Genomic DNA, 9,944 nt, shown 5'->3' with positions numbered 1-9,944 from the left:
CTGAATAGTATTCCATTGTGTATATGTGCCACAATTTATTTATCCATTCTTCAGTTGAAGGGCATCTAGGTTATTTCCAGGTTTTCACTATTATAAACAATGCTGATATGAACATAGCTGAGCAAGTGCTCTTGTGGTATGATTGAGCATTTCTTGGGTATATGCCCACGACTGGTATAGCTGGATCTTGGGAGAGAGTGATTCCCAATTTTCTAAGAAAGCTCCATATTGATTTCCAAAGTGGTTGTACAAGCTTGCATTCCCACCACCAGTGGAGGAGAGTTCCCCTAGTTCCACATCCTCTCCAGCATAAAGTGTCTTCAGTGTTTTTGATCTTAGCCACTCTGACAGGCGTAAGGTGGTATCTCAGAGTTGTTTTAATTTGCATTTCCCTGATGATTAGGGATGTTGAGCAATTCCTTAAATGTCTTTCAGCCATTTGAGTTTCCTCTGTTGAGAATTCTCTGTTTATTTCTAAAGCCCATTTCTCAATTGGACTATTGGTCGTTTTGATGTCTAATTTCTTGAGTTCCTTATATATTCTGGATATCAGTCCTCTGTCAGATGTGGGGTTGGTGAAGATCTTTTCACATTCTCTAGGCTGTCGCTTTGCCTTGTTGACTGTATCCTTTGCTCTACAAAAGCTTCTCAGTTTCAAGAGGTCCCATTGATTGATTGTTTGTCTCAGTGTCTGTGCTACTGGTGTTATATTTAGGAAGTGATCTCCTATGCCAATGCATTCAAGACTACTTCCTACTTTCTCTTCTAGCAGGTTCAGAGTAGCTGGATTTATGTTGAGGTCCTTGATCCACTTGGACTTAAGTTTTGTGCATGGTGACAGATATGGATCTATTTGCAGCCTTCTACATGTTGATATCCAGTTATGCCAGCACCATTTGTTGAAGATGCTTTCTTTTTTCCATTGTACACTTTTGGCTTTTTTGTCAAAAATTATATGTCTATAGATGTGTGGGTTAATGTCAGGGTCTTCAATTCGATTCCATTGGTCCACATGTCGGTTTTTATGCCAATACCAGGCTGTTTTTATTACTGTAGCTCTATAGTAGAGCTTGAAGTCGGGGATTGTGATGCCTCCAGAAGTTGTTTTATTGTACAGGATTCTTTTGGCTATCCTGGGTTTTTTGTTTTTCCATATGAAGTTGAATATTATTCTTTCCAGGTCTGTGAAGAATTGTGTTGGTATTTTGATGGGGATTGCATTGAATTTGTAGATTGCTTTTGCTAAAATTGCCATTTTTACTATGTTAACCCTGCCTATCCAAGAGCATGGGAGATCTTTCCATTTTCTGACATCTTCTTCAATTTCTTTTTTCAGGGACTTAAAGTTCTTGTCATATAGGCCCTTCAAATGCTTGGTTAGTGTTACCCCAAGGTATTTTATGTCATTTGTGGCTATTGTAAAGGTTGATATATCTCTAATTGCCTCCTCAGCTTCTTTGTCCAGTGTATAAAGGAGGGCTACTGATTGTTTTGAGTTGATCTTGTATCCTGCTATGTTGCTGAAGGTGTTTATAAGCTTTATCAGTTCCTGGGTGGAATCTTTGGGGTCACTCAAGTATACTATCATGTCATCTGCAAATAGGGAAAGCTTGACTTCTTCCTTTCCAATTTGTATCCCCTTAATCTCCTTATTGCTCTGGCTAGAACTTCAAGTACTATATTGCATAAGTATGGGGAGAGTGGACAGCCTTGCCTCGATCCTGATTTTAGTGGAATTGCTTTGAGTTTCTCTCCATTTAATTTGATGTTGGCTGTTGGCCTGCTGCAAATTTGCAAATTGCCTTTATTATGTTTAGGTATGTTCCCTGTATTCCTGATCATTCCAAGACTTTTATCATGAAGGGGTGTTGGATTTTGTTAAATACCTTTTCTGCATCTAGTGAGATGATCATGTTTTGAGGTTAGTTGTTCCATGAATTTGGATTTGCTAATGCTAGATGAATTTATATTTAGAAATGTAATGTCCCCTAGATTAGTGATTTTCTTCATCAGTATGATTTGGTCTTCTTTATCCCTCTGAATAATCTTGCATTGAAGTCCATTTTTAAGGTATTGGTACTAGTAAACTAGCTTTCTTTCTAGTTGCATTTGTTTGGAATTCATATTTCCAGGCCATCACTCAAGGCTTTTTTTTTTTTTTTTGGTCTTTTCCATTGATGTACATTTCTTAGATGCAAGATACACACATTTACCCAAGTCTTCTAACATGTGTCTTTATTTGAGACTACCACATTAGTAATTAATTTTGAAAGTCATATTTTTATTCTGTTTTGATTTTCGAGACAAGGGTTCTCTATGTAACAGCTCTGGCTGTCCTGGAACTGAAAGTCATATTTTAATTGTTGTCATTTTCTTGTTTTATAATGTTTAACACATTCCTAATTCTCACTTGTCTATTTGCTGTTGTAGTACAGTTTATTCTTTTCATAGTCTTATATATGTGTTTATCTTTCTCACCAGTATGCAGGATTTCTTTAGGTACCTCTCAGTTTCATGGCCATGAATTACTTTGCTTTGTATTCCTGTCTTTCTGTGCATTAGATGCAGCAGTACGATACATTATGGATGTCTGCCTTTCTGCTTTGCTTTTACTGAACTTAAGTTATGGTGGCTTTGTAAGGGACTTTGCCTATCAGTCCCTAGTTACATAGCTAGTACAGAATGTTTTGTTGTGGAATTATACAGTAAAAAGAAATGCAAAGTGATGTCTCAAAAAGAATAGATGGGGCGGGGGGAAGACTGCAACTCAAAACTCCATTTGCACTTTTGTAAGCTCTTAACTGGAATATACCCTGATCACATTCATTTCGAACTGTGCTAGCAGTTTGCTTGTTAGAAGTTTATATGAAGTGAATTCAAGGTAAAGCCACCAAATCTCCCCTGTGTTTATTAAGAAGGAAACTAGTTTTCTATGTCATTCTGGATGTCCATGTTTTCACATTGTGTTACAAATGTGTTCCTTATTAACAGTAGGAAAAAGTTTCAGTCCTTAGGGGAGGCTTTGCCCTGGAGGAGGTGGGAAGGGGGAGTGGGCTGGAGGAGGGGGAGGGGGCAGGAGGGGGGAGAACAAGGGAATCCGTGGCTGATATATAGAACTGAATGATATTGTAAAATAAAATAAAAGGAAAAAAAAAACCAGTAGGAAAAAGTGAGCATCGTGCTTTGCTTCTAGTCCTAATTCTTAATATGACAATTACACTTCTCTCTCTCTCTCTCTCTCTCTCTCTCTCTCTCTCTCTCTCTCTCTCTCTCTCTCTGCATTTGAGTATTTTTGAGTATTTTTTAAATATGTGATGTCTGCACAGGTGTACCACAGAAGAGTGTCAAGTGTCCTGCTTTATCACCCGCATCCTAGGTCTTTTGAGACAGTACCTTACTAAATCTGGAGGTAGTGTCTGCCCAGCATCATCCATTATTCTTCCTGTCTCCATGGTACAGCTCTCATGTTATAAGTGTACTCATCGAAAACACTGGATTTATTTTATTATGGATGCTGAGCTCCACACTTAAACCTTATGCTTGTTCAGCAAATACTTATACTAAATGAAATATCTCTCCATCCTTAGCTCTGAGCACATTAATAACAATATAATTTTTCTTAGTGCTTTCCTTCTTTGAAAAGAAAATCAAATAAGTACATCTTAAAGTCAATGAAAAAGTTATCAACTATATCATCTATAATAATTGTAGTAGTCTTAAATATTAAAAATTATTATTTAAATATTATTTTTCTTCAAATTTCCTTAAATGATGAGAACTCATATCAAAACAAATGTATCTTCTAATGTTGTAACAAGTTTTATTTATATTTTGAGATTTGTTGGATGAAAACTTCGTGAGATAATTTAATATGGATACTCCAACTAGCGGTAAAAGTTATAACAGTGTAAACACACCCCTTCTCTGGAGAATTAGAGACAATGGAAAAGTTATTTTGAATATTTATGAAGATTGTCCAATCTATGAGAAAAGCCTTTTATCTCAAAGTAAGAAAATTACAAATGAAAGAAAAACTGAAAGCTCAGCTGATTTAAATAAATATAAACTTTGGAGTGAAAACCAGTGATGCCAATGGCCACCAGCTAATCACAATACACAAATCAACCACTTATACTAAATTTCACAATGCTTAAATACAAAGTTATGATAAAAACACTAAAATTGTGAATACTTTTGTAGCACAAAGCTTTCTGTTGTTCTTTGATTAATGATCTTCAGCACAAATGTCTTTGGTCTGTTTGCCCAAAGAGGAAAAAAAAAAAGAATGCAATCTCCAATTCTTGGACAGAAGTATAATAATTTGAGTTTGACCACAAAATTTCTTTCAATTGCTTGATTTATTCATTGGTTTAACATTTGGATGTTTAAATTTTCCCAGCTGAAACGAGAGGTTTTACTGACTACAGAACTATAAAGAATCCGCAAATAAATGTCCAGAGATCAGAAAACTTTAATTGTCCCCAGATATTCTAGGACAATTAGACCTTCAGGAATTAATATTTCTTTATGATAAATAACTTAAACCTATCCTACTTAGGGAAATCTAGAAATTTTAATTTGGAGATTTGAATAGTGGGGTGCTTTAATTTTCACTTTATTTCCAAATTCCTAACTTGAGCTTCAATTATCATTCTTTCTTTATTCTTAATCAATTAATTAATTAATTAATTAATTAATTAGCTTATGTGTGGTGTGTACATACCACAGTTCATGTGGGGAAGTCAGAGGACCACACTGGGAATCAGGTTTTTTTTTTCCTTCTCGTATGTGGGTGCTAGGAATTGAACATAGGGCATCAGCCTGAGGAGCAGGTGCCTTTGCCTAATGAACTATCTCATCTGACCACTATGTTATTTTTTGATTCCACCCAAATGTAGCCATTCCCTTTTCACAGCCCAACATCATTGGCATATACCTGTTGAGGACTGTAGCTTTTCTCAAAAATTTGAAAGTGGAAGATAATACACACAGATAATACTCACAGAGATATAAATTTACGTGGCAATGTATCTTCTAAACCCTGTTAGAGAGGGAAGTCATAATCTGGATTTGCGTCTTGGAGAGCATGGCGGAATGTTGTTAGGCTCTTTTCTTTCCTATTCTCATCTTCTTAAATATCAAACACATGAAAACATTTCAAATTCATATTTTTATTATTTTTGTACAAAATCTGGCTTTTTGAGCCAATCACCTCTAAACTACCTTAAATCACAACAAAGAGTGCCACTAAGTTATTTTCTAGTGGAAAGTTAATCAACATTTAACATGAGAAATGTGTTAATCATCTAAAAACAAAGGCAGTAAGCTTTCAAAATGGAATTTTTTTTCTTTCACATTTACTGACACAAAAATATTAAGTACATTGAAAAGTACTTGGGACTTTTTATTGGAATAACTATAATACTTTAATTATCAACCTTGTTGCACATTAGTATACAATCCATGTCATAAATATATATATCTGTATATATTTATATATATAAATCTAGTGTGAGTTTGGGTACAATGAAAAATATTAAAGAACTATAACAAGAAGGCTCAATGTTTACAACAGCAAAACGGGTTGTATTTAAATGGTCTTTGAGAAACTTGCATATACCTGAGATATTCATTTTTGAAGTTTGATGACAGAAATAGTCTCTTTGGATGTTCAGTGAAATATAATAAAAGAATCACACATCCCATTCATTAGCAAAATATCATCTTAGCATTTGCTTGATAGTTTAATGAATAATTTATCTTTCCTAAAAGAAAAAAATCAATAATAACAATAAAATGCAATGAATTAAATTTTTTAACATGATAAAACATATGTACTAAATGATGACGAGAAAGGAATAGCTATTATTAACAAAACCTGAAAACAAATTGAGAATATACCTAATAATTACATGATAAAATAGGAAACATATTTCATCTAATATTTTAATAAAAAGATAAACATCCACAAAGCTACAAGAAAGTAGAGATGCTGTTTCTAACATAATTTCCACCTGCTCAGGGTTTTCCTAAGGGCAACTTTAACATCTTTGTTCCTCAAACTGTAAATTAATGGATTCAGCATGGGAACCACATTGGTATAAAAGACAGAAGAGATTTTTCCTTTATTCATAGACCCAGCCAAGGAGGGTTTAAGATACATAAATGCACCTGATCCAAAGAACAGAGAAACAGCAATTATGTGGGAACTGCAGGTGCTGAAGGCCTTGGACCTGCCCTCAGTAGAGTTTATATGGCAGACACTGGAGACAATGAAACCATAAGAAATAAAGATGGTGATGCTGGTCACAATGATGTTGATGCCCACCACAATGAAAACCTCCAATTCATTGATATAGGTGCTGGTGCAGGAGAGCTGCATCACAGGGAGGATGTCACAGAAGTTTGATTGATGGTGTTTGCATCTCAGAAGGTCAGTCTCAGCATGCATCCTGTGTGAGCCATGGCACCAGAAAATGCCATCAAATATGAACCAAGCATTAGGTAGGAACATATTTTAGGGGACATAGCAATATTATATAAGAGCGGGTTACAGATGGCCACATAGCGATCATAGGCCATCGACATTAACACATAACACTCAGAAATAACAAAAAAATGAATAAAAATAGAGTTGGGTCATACAACCTATATAAGAGATAATATTCTTATTTAATATGAAGTTCAACAGCATTTTGGGTGTAAACACTGAAGAGTAGCAGAAGTCTATCAAAGACAAGTTAAAGAGAAAAAAGTACATGGGTGTATGAAGATGTGAATTAAGTCCAATTAGAATTATCAAACCCAAATTCCCCATCATAGTCACCAAATACATTAGAAGAAATAGGAAGAACAGAGGGAGTTGGAGACTGGGCTGGTCTGTTAAGCCAATCAGGATAAATTCAGTCACAAAAAAACCTAATTCCAACAGCCATTATTTTCCTATTGGAATCTGCAGGCATTGGTCAATGCATTACACTGTAAGACAAAATATCTGTTTCCACATTATATTTCTTTCCACCAATGTATAGTCACAGGAAATTTTCAAGTCTACCCCAGGCTCATACTGTAGAATCTGCCTTTCTCATGGCAGTGAGTGCCATAGAGTTTCCCTTATTACAGTCTTTCCAAGCTAAACATGTCAATGTATCTCAGCTTCTGAAATACTGAATGAAGGCTGGGTCATTTCATATAAACATGACTGTTTACAAACCAAGGTATAAGGAAAGTATGACTGGACAGAAACACCTTTATCTCATCTTATTATTTCTTCTTTTACTTGATTAAATTGCTTTTTAGAAAAAATAGCAATAGAAAATTTAACAATTAATATTTATATTTGTTCAGATTAGATAGATGTAGAATGAAAAATCGAAACATTATCCATGCACAAGTAAGGACTCTGAATAAAGGCAAGGTGAGAAACTACTGTATGTCACAGAATCAAATTTCAAAGTTTACATTTCAAAGTTCTGTACTTGGAGAAGGAATGTATTTATACTATGTTTTAAAAATATCTCTACTTTCTATCTGGAACATGTTCATGTCAGGTTTATTTATATCGCAAGGTTTAAAAATGGGAAAATTGGACCTGTCATATATCTCTGAACTTCTATCATAAACAAAGACATTAAGGTACATAGAGTTTATAAACTCACCATTGTTGAGCCAGAAAAGATTGGTGTTTTCTTATTGTTACTTGAAATGAAAATTTCAGCATTTGTGCATTATGAGGCTCTTGTTGTTGTTTTTACTAACAATTTACAAAGTGCCTTGGAAATATTTATGGATTGTAACTTACATTTGCTGATTATGATCTTTCACTACTTAAAAGTCTTCATATTGGTCTACTTGTCACTTTACAATATGGAGGAGTTTCAATGTAAGTGTAATGATATTAATGTAATATGCCAGGCTTTAAATGGAAAGAATCTTGTTAGTTCTCTTCCCTGAAGAATAGCATCTTGGTATAAGAAGGGCATAGAAGGATTTTATTTACTTACACTCTGGACCAATCTCTCTTTAATACCTAAGGGACTCACAATTTTACAGAAATTTTTAATTTACCCTTGGGCTTGTAGAATTCCCAAGAAAAACCCCAAAACAAGATTCCATCTCCATATTATATTCATATCTGAAGGGAAATATGTTGCATTATCTCATTACTTTCCACATCCTAAATAGGAATGTTTCTACATATTCCTATTCTATATTTCCTACTTCCTTTATCAGAAATATTTCAATAATTGCAGTAGCTCAGTTCAATAGTCTCTCATTGACTATTTCACTTTATAAAATTTCCCCTTTCAAAAGTTTTTACTTTTACAATAATTAGAAATTGCAACCTGGGGGTCCTTCTGAGAATTTAATCTAATTAATTCTGTCAGTTAAATTTCCTTTGCTTTGATTTGTGTTCAAAATTTATAAAGTAGTGGCGGTGACTGAGAGCTCATATTTTGTCAGGTTGTTATGAAAGCTAAAAAATACTGTAAGTTAATTTGTGATAATATGATGGCACATGGCAAAGACCTAAACACAATATATTGCTATTGCTCTTGGCTGCCAACCATAACCAGATGGAAAGACTATTTCTGAAGTATACATCTTGACTGAAGGACATAGAGAAATCAGTCTTGAAGAGAACAAGAATCTCTGTCTCTCTGTCTCTGTCTCTGTCTCTGTCTCTCTCTCTCTCTCTCTCTCTCTCTCTCTCTCTCTCTCTCTGTGTGTGTCTCTCTCTCTCTCCTAGCTTTCAGGGTTCTGGAAAGCTCTATGCAGGGTGATAGGTATAAAAAGATATATTACCCACTAATGGAGCCTACATACAGCAATACCAACCTGCAAGGCAAGATATCCATACTGGTGCAATAATGCAAAAACTGTTTAAGGGTGTTTGTTGGGCCTGAAAAAATAGGTTTAGAAGAGAATTTATGTACTCATCTCATGCTGAGAAGAATCTTCTGCCAGAGCAGTTGCATTTCATAAATGAGTCACATAATTTGTGACTGGCCAAAGACCTCCTATATTTTCTGACTTACCTCTGCTTTCTCCTTGTCATGAGCCTCTCCCCTTTTTCTCCATCTGAATTCTTATGAATCTGCACACCTACATGCTGATAAATATGTGCTGTTAGTATGCGAATGGCATGTGGAAATGACTATACTATCCTGTTGAGCACATACAATGTTACTTGTATATATTTCTTAGGACTGATCATTTGACACTGGACAACCAATTGGGGTTCTTTTACCTGGGAGGATCATATTGCCCTCTCCCATCTTAAATCATTTTGCAGTAGTTATTTCTGTAGGGCTGAGGTCTCATGGGCTTTTTCCCATTCATTATGGTACATTCATTGGTCAATTTTGATCTGCTCACATTTGAGTAGTCATTTTGGTGGGACTGCTATAGATTTTGATACCTCACATAAGTGTAGTCGTTACCCATCATCAGGAAGTCTTGAAGTGAAATGTTTCGAGATCTAAAGACATTTGCAAATACTTATTACTCTACCTAGAAAAATCTTTTGTCATAATTGAGGACAAAATAAATATTCCAATGATGGAAACAGGCTAAAGGAATCTATGGTCACTAAGTCATCTCTACAGAATATAAATGAAGGTATCTATTTCAAATGAAAGCAAAGATAAAAAATCTGGAAGGATACAGGAAACAACAGGCCACATTAGGTCATTAGTTAGTCAAATGAGAAAGAGCAAAACAGCAAACAAGATGAATCAACTGAAAGACAGGCATCAGTGCACATCTTTTACTAATGGTCTCAATTTTCCAATCAAAATATATTGACTAGTAAAATGAGTGAAAAGGGGACCAGTCTATTTGTTACCACCAAGAAATGCACTTTGCTTGTCAGTATATTAAATACGAGAAGAATCAATCAAGATAACATTTTAATTTAAACACACACGTACACACACACACAC

The 9,944-nt window shown here is 34.9% G+C and overlaps 1 pseudogene; it reads right to left on the bottom strand.

Annotated features, from left to right (window-relative positions):
* Positions 1 to 3,981: 3,981 nt before the first annotated feature.
* On the bottom strand, positions 3,982 to 9,263 carry LOC114687610 (annotated as a pseudogene).
* Between the last annotated feature and the right edge of the window lie 681 nt (positions 9,264 to 9,944).

This window comes from Peromyscus leucopus, chromosome 7 (genome assembly GCF_004664715.2).
Source record: "Peromyscus leucopus breed LL Stock chromosome 7, UCI_PerLeu_2.1, whole genome shotgun sequence".
NCBI lineage: Eukaryota > Metazoa > Chordata > Mammalia > Rodentia > Cricetidae > Peromyscus > Peromyscus leucopus.
The sequence above is the reverse complement of the archived record's forward strand: the minus strand, read 5'-3'. Positions and strand labels throughout refer to the sequence as shown.